The sequence below is a fragment of the Athene cunicularia genome (assembly GCF_003259725.1).
Source record: "Athene cunicularia isolate RWA chromosome 3 unlocalized genomic scaffold, athCun1 chr3_part1, whole genome shotgun sequence".
In the NCBI taxonomy this organism is placed as follows: domain Eukaryota; kingdom Metazoa; phylum Chordata; class Aves; order Strigiformes; family Strigidae; genus Athene; species Athene cunicularia.
The window spans coordinates 25402922-25411994 of NW_020799097.1; the positions used below are offsets into that span (position 1 = coordinate 25402922).

Consider the following 9073-nt stretch of genomic DNA (forward strand, 5'->3'; position numbering starts at 1 on the left):
GCCCGGGCGCGGGGCTGCGCGGGGCGGCGCGGAGGAAACCCCCGGGAGGAGCCGGCAGCAGCAGGACCCCCGCGAATCCCTGCGGCACGGCGCTAATGAAGGACTTCCTAGACAGAGCAGTCAGTTCCGATAGCCTCCAACTATGCTTGTAAATTATCCGTGGTTGTAATCATTTTCAAACACTGTCCAACAAGATAAGTTCCTGGGCTTGTTTGTTCTTCTTAAAGAATTTTTTTTTTTTTTAATGTGCTGAAGAGAGATGTAATTTCGTTTGTGTTTAGTGCGTTGTGTAATTACAGAGAAAGACACTGTCCTAAGCACACAAAAGCAGGCTTGGGCACGTCCTTGTAAAGAGAGCAAGAGAGGGGGTTTAATTAAAAGTTTTCAGTTGAACACGGACTCTGTACTTTACTGAATTTCTGAGATGAATGCTCATTTTAGGCACGTCTGTAAGAGTTAAGCGTTTTCAAGCTGCTTTTTTAAGGCTTTTTTTGTCTATGCTAAATGACTAACTTTGGAAGTGCTAACGTTAACAAGAGTTACAAATCACAAGTCAGCTGGGACTGGAAGAGGGAATAACTCCCCAGCCACAGTGGCCATAAGGCACTGCCGGGAAGTGGCATGGCTGGGTAGCGGTTACCCTGTCAGATCTCCATAATCCAGTTCTGTGCCCATGGAAGTGGGAAATACCCGTAAAAGGTGAGGGAAGCTCTAATAAAGTAAGTCTTTGAAACGTGTATGTAAGAGTAAAAAGGAGCTTCCCCCTACTTCCCACTCTTATGTTCTCTGCAACGATCAGGGATCTTGAAAAAACGGAAAATTACTAACCGACTTACCAAACCCTGGGGAAGAGTTGATTCCACTGAAATTTTGGAAGACTTTTCTTCTCTGTTTTAGAAAACGTCTTCTTGAAACCAGCACGATGGGATACTGACTCCTGAAGACAAACTGCCTGAGAGTTTTGCTAGGTCTGGATCTGGCAGCTATAGATTTTTCTTAATTAAAATAAACAAAGGGAATGGCATGCTAGTCAAACTAACATGAATTACAGACCAAAGTTTCCCTTATAGGAGGAGAATCGCAGCATGCCTTGGGATCTCTTAGGACAGACTTTCTTACACAACTTGCTGTATTTCATATAGTGTATTAATATGGCTTTTACTTTTTAAATCATGGAAGTTGTGTTCAGGGGTTGTCAAAAATAGTTGCAGCAGCTAAAATGCATGCCTTACATTGTTGGAAGCTGTTGGGATTTCTTCACATACTGCGTAGTTACCTCTGGAAAGGAAAATCTCTAGAATTGAATTCTGGAGACTTCCAGAAATGTTCTAATTATACTTGGACTGTGACCTGTGAAACCATCTTGTCAGACTTTTTACTGTGGAGTATTCATCTGCCGATGTTCGTCCTTCCAGCCAGAGGAAATAGAAGAATATGTTTGGAACTTGGGATACAGTCAAGATTATTTTCTACAAAATGTCTATATTTGGAGGGTTTGGCATATAAATTATGTGTTCTCCATCCCTTCAACTTTGTAGCAAAGCAAATTAATTTGGCAGCTACTTGTGTTAATAAGTTTCAAAAGCTTTTTGTATACTGATTCCCACTTTTCGGTGTATTGAAGTCTTTGTTTAATTCCATGTGAGCAACAGTCTTTTGCAAGGTAATTGAGAAACCTATTATGCAATGAAGCCAACACGTAGGATTAGATTTGCACACTAGACTGTGTGAAGCATTTCTAGGTATCTAACCAGACACTCAAATTCAGTATTTTCTGTTATTTGAGTATTTTTTATTAATTTGCTAAGTTAAATGAGAATTTGCTTTTATGACTTGGACTTGTCCTTAAATTGATCTTAAATTCAATGCTTGCTTTTCTCCTCACACCTAGTCCCAAAACTATGGGGCCCTCAATAGACTAGTGCTGAAAATAAGATTGCTCTGGCCCTGAAAGTGTCTGTCTCCTAATGAGGAAGAACTGGAGGATAATCTTAATTTTTCTGATTATATTTTTTTAATCCTTTAGTTAGATATTGAAGGTAGAGACTGACCAGTATAGTCTTTTATAAGTTTTCTTTTTAATTATTAGACTTGTACCTAAGGGACTGTACATATATAAAAGACAAGATTTAAGGGATGCTGAGAATTCATTAGACAGGATCCCCATGAGAGGCTTGATTAAATCAATAGTTTTTGAATTGCTATGAAGCTTGCCATCTGTATGCCACACTGGTGAGTCAGAGCACCAACATAATCTGGCAGCTCAGTTTTGCTGGGTTTTTGAGGAGAGACTGGAGTGTCTCTAAAGGTTTGAACTGGAATCTGTTTTCCTTTAGGAAAGGCTGATGCATGACCCTGGGAGGCCCTTGAGCTGTAATGGGGCCAGGAAGAAAACTGAACTTGGAGGCTGCCTAACAAGGCTTGCTGTATCTTGGACCTCCACTAGGGAGAACTGTGGTTGTATGAATACTGGAAAGAGAAACTAGTTCACCTTTCACTTGGCTGGATTTGGGTTTTTGTGGGGTTTTGTGGTTTTTTAGAATGAAAGAATGAAAGAATGAATGAATGAATGAATGAATGAATGAATGAATGAATGAATGGCCAGTTGCTATGACAGCTGTCAGCAGTTTGGGGAAAAGGTATGCAAAGTGCAGGTATTACTCTGAGAAGTGACAACAAATTACTAATGGAAGACTCTTAGCAGCACAGCAGGCACCACCAGTTAGCTACTCTGATGTTCTTCTCATCTAGCTCTTGGAGTAACACCCTGACGTTCACCATGGTAATGTTTTCCCCAAATTTTCCTTGATAATTCCAGGATGTAGGGGCAATAACTGGAATACAACCCCCAACACACACACATAAGTGAGGGAGGATTTGGCTGTTTACCCATCTTGGTCCAATGGACACATACTGCTTTAATGAAGTGCTCTTTCCCACTGCCCAAGAAAGTAAGTGAGCATTCACCTTGCCAACAAAATAAGCATACATCCTTTTAACCCCTCACTACAGAATAGTGCCGTATGTGGTGCATCTTTTGGAGCATTTGACTGTGATCCTTCACCCTTTCTATCCCTTTGGGAGCAGCTTTCCCAGCTGTGGAGGAGGAAGTGGCCTTCTCTGCCTCCCCAGGGAGTCAAAGCCAGCCGGAGTTCAGGGGGAAAGAAAGTATTAACAGCTAAATTTAGAAAACTGGTGTGAAAAGTAAGGCAAGTTAAATACATTTTTGTCCTTGAAAACTAAGGAGGAGGAATGAAGATGCCTGAATACAGTCTTTTTACTGAGCCTCAGACGCAGGGCAGGACTTATTCTAGAAAAGCTGAATGACAGAGAAGCTCTGTCTCTTGTCAATTATGAGAAGGAACATCTCATTGTTAGACATGTTAAAATAGGAAGGTATGTAAATAATTTGGACTGGAATCTTATATATGCCAGTATGAAATTGAGTAATTCAGACCAGTTGCCTCCTCTAGGTGTTTTCTTTGCAAGTTCATTGTTCTCTTCATCTTTTATTTCTGCTATCAATATGGAGTGGTACATTTATTCTGCAAACTGAAATATAGCTGCTTAGTCTGTGATTTCCTCCTTGCTTTATAGCTGAGTGTATATAGTATTTGACATAAAATAGCAAATAGTGGCTTGGTATATTTAAAGTACAAATTAGATCTTTCCCTTTTTAGAAAGAAGATACCCACTCTACAGAACTCACCTTATAAGAAGAGCTGAAATGTATACTTTGTCAAAACTAAACATTTAGAACATTTTGCCAGATGTGTTGCAGGCAATTTCCTTTCCTGGGAAACAGTAAATTCACTTACTCAGCCAATCCTGGTTTTATTCCATATGGCATATGACTAAGCTGCTTTGAGAGAGATGCCTGAATACCACTAACATTATCTTTCCAATTATCATTTTACTTACAGCTGCACAGCTTCTGTTTGACAGGCAAACGCAGAGATCTTGCGAGATCTCTGATAGAAAAGGAAGCATAAAAGTGTTTGAGGTAATGTAAGAAGATGTTGACTTGGCTTTATTCCGCTAACTGAAGCCTTTGCCACCTAAAACTTTCAAGATGTTGATTTAGTAGATAAGCAAGTTCTCATTTCAGCAGTTTTCTTGTTTTAGCAAGGAAAAAATATGTTACAAAATGTGTGCAAAATAAAGGCAGAACAGTGTAAACAAGTAGGTTTTGGTGCTGCATTCTTATAGGGTTATTTGATCCACACATATAAATGAAAATGCTGTAGTGTGAGAATATGGAACTTCCCAATTAAATCTGAGGTGAAAAAATATCTGAAACTTGGAATAAATTAATGAAGTATTTTATATATGTGTGGTATTTACATTCCTCAGATTTTGACACTCAATGTTACGTCCTCACCTTTGGTTCCTGGTACTTTAATATTAGTTTATGGTAGTTCTGTTTGCTGGCTTCAAAATATTTTCTTTCACTGGAAGTATTTTAGTGTGTTTCTCAGGAACAGATGTCAACAAGGACAAGACTCATGAACTTGTAACTTAAAAAACAAAGAGCAGGATCTTGGATGTTACTAGATTTTTGGTCTGCTGAAAATCTTAATCTCTTTTGCACTCTTAAACTTTCTTTGGAAGAGAGGCATGTCAGATAATTATGTTTTCTGATAAGACAAAAAAAAGTGTTTTCATCAAGACCCATAGTTCAGTTCTTTAGCACTTCTAAAATTAGTGATAATATCCTACCAATTGTTCCTCCTTTTCCCACCATTTGCCTATTCTTTTTACTCAGTCTGAACTTCTCCACCAGTCCCTCATGACTTCTTTAACAAAATCTCAGGATCCCACTCACTTTCTCAGCTGCTGCTGGTTTCTAATCACTCAGAACATCTGGTGGAACATCTTGTGAATTCATAGTTGTCTTTATGTTCTGTCTCTGACGTTCCCTCACATCTTCTTTGAGTGCCCTGCCTTTCAAGGGAGGGCATTTACCTAGTAATTCTCATATTATACTTTTGTTGAAGGGACAAGAGGTCAATAATCTGATCCACTGAAAATTTCAGTTACCACTCTGTCTTGGTGACTCATTCTGTTTGTTCCCATCTTGCCTTGTAACATCCAATCCATCATTTCAGTACACGTTATTTTTCCTGGATGTCACGCCATTTGTGGAAGCATAATGAGGCCAAACCCAGACTTTGTATCTCCCCTTGGAGATGCTTCCATGCTAGCCCCTTTTTCTCTTCACAGTTGATACTGCCACCATCCTTCAATGCATTTAAATCTATAATCTGCAAGTTATGTTTATATCCCTTTGTTCCTTCAGCATTTTATTCTCTCCTTTTTTTTTGATGATATGCATTTCTTAATGTCTCTAAAATTCCTATGCTGATCCTCATCATCAACACATTGAATTTTGTAACACATTCTATGTGGCTCCTCCATAACATTTGAAATGTGACTTGCTTGTGATGTTTATTATATTAGTTCTGCCTCTATTAGTAAATTACATTCAACTTTATTTTCAAAATAATTGTTAGCCAAGTGTCAGAGCTGAACACAAGAAGACTATCTACTTAATTGCTTCTAATTGGTTTTCATTTTTGAGAGCTCTAAATTCAGTACTTCTCCTACCACATATGTCACCTGCATTGCTTGCTTTGCAGACACTGACTTGATTGGCTTTCTTTGACTGTCTTGGTTACACTTGGCATGTCTTTTCTCAGTTAATCTGACAACGTGACCATATTTTCCACTTATAGACTTATTTTGATATCCCACTTTTGTTATATAACATCTGTTCAAAGCTTTTTGACTGAGATTGTTTTAACATTAAAATAAATTATATACTTAAATATATACATACTTATATGTGTAAATGCTTACTATGTTTTATGCCACCATACCTAAAATATAATTGGTCATGTTAATTTAGACTGGGAATTTGTGGTATCACATCTTGAGCAACAATGATAACATGAATGATTTTTTTTTTTTTAATTCCTGTTGTTATCACTTCCTCATTCCACAACCTTCTTAAATGCAAAATGTTCTTTGTTTTTACTGTTTCATTATTTTTATAGTCATTTCCTTTATCAATCCAAATTTTCAAGGGATATCTAAACTAGAATACACAAATATGTATAAAACTGTATACAAATAATGTATGCCGATATCTAAGAAGATTCTCACAGTGCATTAATAAAGTTCCTATTTGTAGGACAGATGGTAGTTTCTTTCACTGTGAGCATTTTTTAATAATGAATATTATTTAAATCTTTGAAAGATGAATCATCTGCATACAGAAGTAGGAAGTGAGTCCAAGGATTATGAAGAATAGTTGCTATACATCCTTCCTCCTTAACATTTTTACATTGTTTGGCTATAGAGCCCAAAGTCTGTGCTCATTCACTTCAGAGTTACGTGATGACAGCAAACTTAAGCCAGTAACAAGTCTAATTACATCTTAAACTCAAGTAGCATGAGTTCAAAATTAACATGGAAATTACCAGTAATGTTAAAGATCTTATTTGACTGCTGAATATCTCTGACACTGTTAAGCACTGTGCCCCATCTATCTCCCATACTGGGCAAAACAGCACTTGTTTAAACAGGTTACCATTGGTTTGAAACGGAATGAAATAACTTACCTGCTAGTGTGCAGCAACTAGCTCTAGTAAGGTCTTTAAAAACCCGTTTTTAAAAATTGTTTCCATAGTGCATGCATATTTACTCTTCATTATTGAATTATATCTGAAAAATTAACACATACTCTTTCTCTATATGCTCATATACTGTCTATATGCCCTTTGAAAAATGTCTTTTTAATTACAGTTTTGTGCATTTGAACAATTTAAACCTAAAATCTTTATGTGAGGTTTTGACTTTTGTTGTGTTATGTGAATGTTGTATTATGTTGATGTGAAAAGGCAGCAGACTGTGAAAGAATCCAGAAGGCTTTTGGAAAATGAGAAATCTGCCTTACTGACATCTTAAAGAAAAATCCATATGCTGTTTGTTTAAAGGAATGTATTTTTAAAATGTCTAAGCAGTTGACAGTGATCTAGCCTTACAAATTACCCCAGTCCCTGTGATTTAAACCCTTCCTCTCGTAAGCAGTCATTCAGGTTATCGGAAGGTTCTCTCATCTGGTAATAGCACACTTATTTGATAATAACAGCATGTCATACTTCCGAAGAGCATGTTCAAGTTAAGAATCTGAATTCAAAGATAAACTGATGTCAAAGAGAGAATGAAAAGGAAGTGAGAAACTGTGTGAGAGGAATAAACAAAGTTTTCAGAGAGAGAGAGGACATTTATGGCAACAGTAAGGTACCTAGTTCCTGACATCTGTTTCCCTCAAGAAAAAAATACGGCACATATGCTAACCTTTTTATGGAGAGTGCAAGAAAAATATTTGCAGCGTATTTTCATATATTCATATTTGTTGAACTGTATTATGGATGTGTAATTTAAAGAGGACAGAGGAACTTCAAACTATTTTTGTACTCCATAAAGATAAATCTTTGCTTTTTTCAACACTACTAAACCTAGTTCAGTAATAGCTCCCAAAAACGGTGCCCACCCTCTTGCTCATTCTGCCACAAAACCTGGGCATTCTTTTTATCATTGGTCTTACTGCTGTACAACCAAAGGAAGGAAGGAAGGAAAGTATTTTTTTCCCTGGCTAGTGAGGTATCAGAACATGTGATGGGATAGGAAGAAGATTACCTGCATACTGATACTAAGATTAGGGCTCCTTTGAGCTTGCCTCCATATGACCATCTAGTGAAACTCCTATTGCTGTGTAAATATTAACATAAGTATCTCACTGGCTGAGTAACAGCCTGTTCTTTATCTCTCCAAATAAATAATTTGCTGTAAAGATAATACTTCATCTCCTGTGGAATGTGTACAGAAGATCAAATCTCTTATGAGTATCCTATCATCAAATCTGTGTATTTTCTTCCCAGCACAATCCAATTAGAAAGCCCTCTTAGTGGTCTTTCACTTTATCTATATCTGAATTATTACTTGAGTAGTTTCACTACACAGAGAAAATTCAAATCTTTTAAAATCTTTATTTTGTCCCACTAGAAATAATGTATAGGCAATTCAGAGACTGTCGTTGATGATGTCCATATTATTTGGTCATGAATCCCCATTCAGGCTAGTCACAGCCAAATTGAATTATATCTACAAATCCTATCAAATAGTTCACTCCTGGCTTACTAGCTTCAGTTTAAACTTTATTATAGAAGGTCTTGCTTGTAGTTGTATGTTGTCACTTGATTTTTAAGTCAATATCTTCAGTCAAATCTGTGATCAAATTCTATTTTAAATAACTAATAAGGCTTTACCTTTAGTGTTAAACGATACATTATCAGTTGTTACTGCTTCAGCTGTAGCCTGTGGGATGCTTTTAAAAGCAATGTCCAGTGAATAGCATTTTCATTGAACATAAATAACTTCTAATTCATCGAATTAATGATCAGTTGTTATTCTACTAATTTCTGCCTTCTTTGCCTGTTTGCCCACTCAAGTATCATTTTTAAGAACAAAAATGCATACATTAAAGTTAAAATATTTGCTAGATGATGCCACGACAATTAAGAATATCTCCTAACTTGGCTTGGAATATTTTCCTCTTCTATTAATGAAGATTGTATGTGGCATAGGGTGTCAAGGTGGCCTTCTGATTAAATACAAAGATCAAGTCAACCAAGGCTTCCTTGTAGAGTCAGAGAGATTTCTCTCTGTTGATCAGAAGGGGACTCTTGAGTAACAAGCTCAGATGAAAGTGTCCAATGTTAGTTGAAATGAATGTCATGAAGTTTACTAAACAGTACAAATGTTGGCTTCATTCTTCTTATAAAAACCTTGCTGCTGTAAACTGCATGGCAAGGCCACGAGCCTTTTCAAAACCACTTTTCTGCAGGAGGTGAAGAGAACTGGAATAAAACCACCTGATTTCTTGTCTTTTGCTAAAAGTTCTCATTTGACTTACTGAAAGAAGTGATGGTTATTCCAGATTTCAGATGCGTTTCATTGTCTCCATTTAAAGTGCTGTTGTTAGTAAATTATCGGGGGGGGGGGGGGG

General features: G+C 37.1%; 1 protein-coding gene across 1 annotated transcript in view; it reads left to right on the top strand.

Moving 5' to 3' along the window:
• The window catches only part of MCPH1 (microcephalin 1), a 131470-nt gene that overhangs the window by 97408 nt on the left and 24989 nt on the right, over nucleotides 1-9073 (top strand).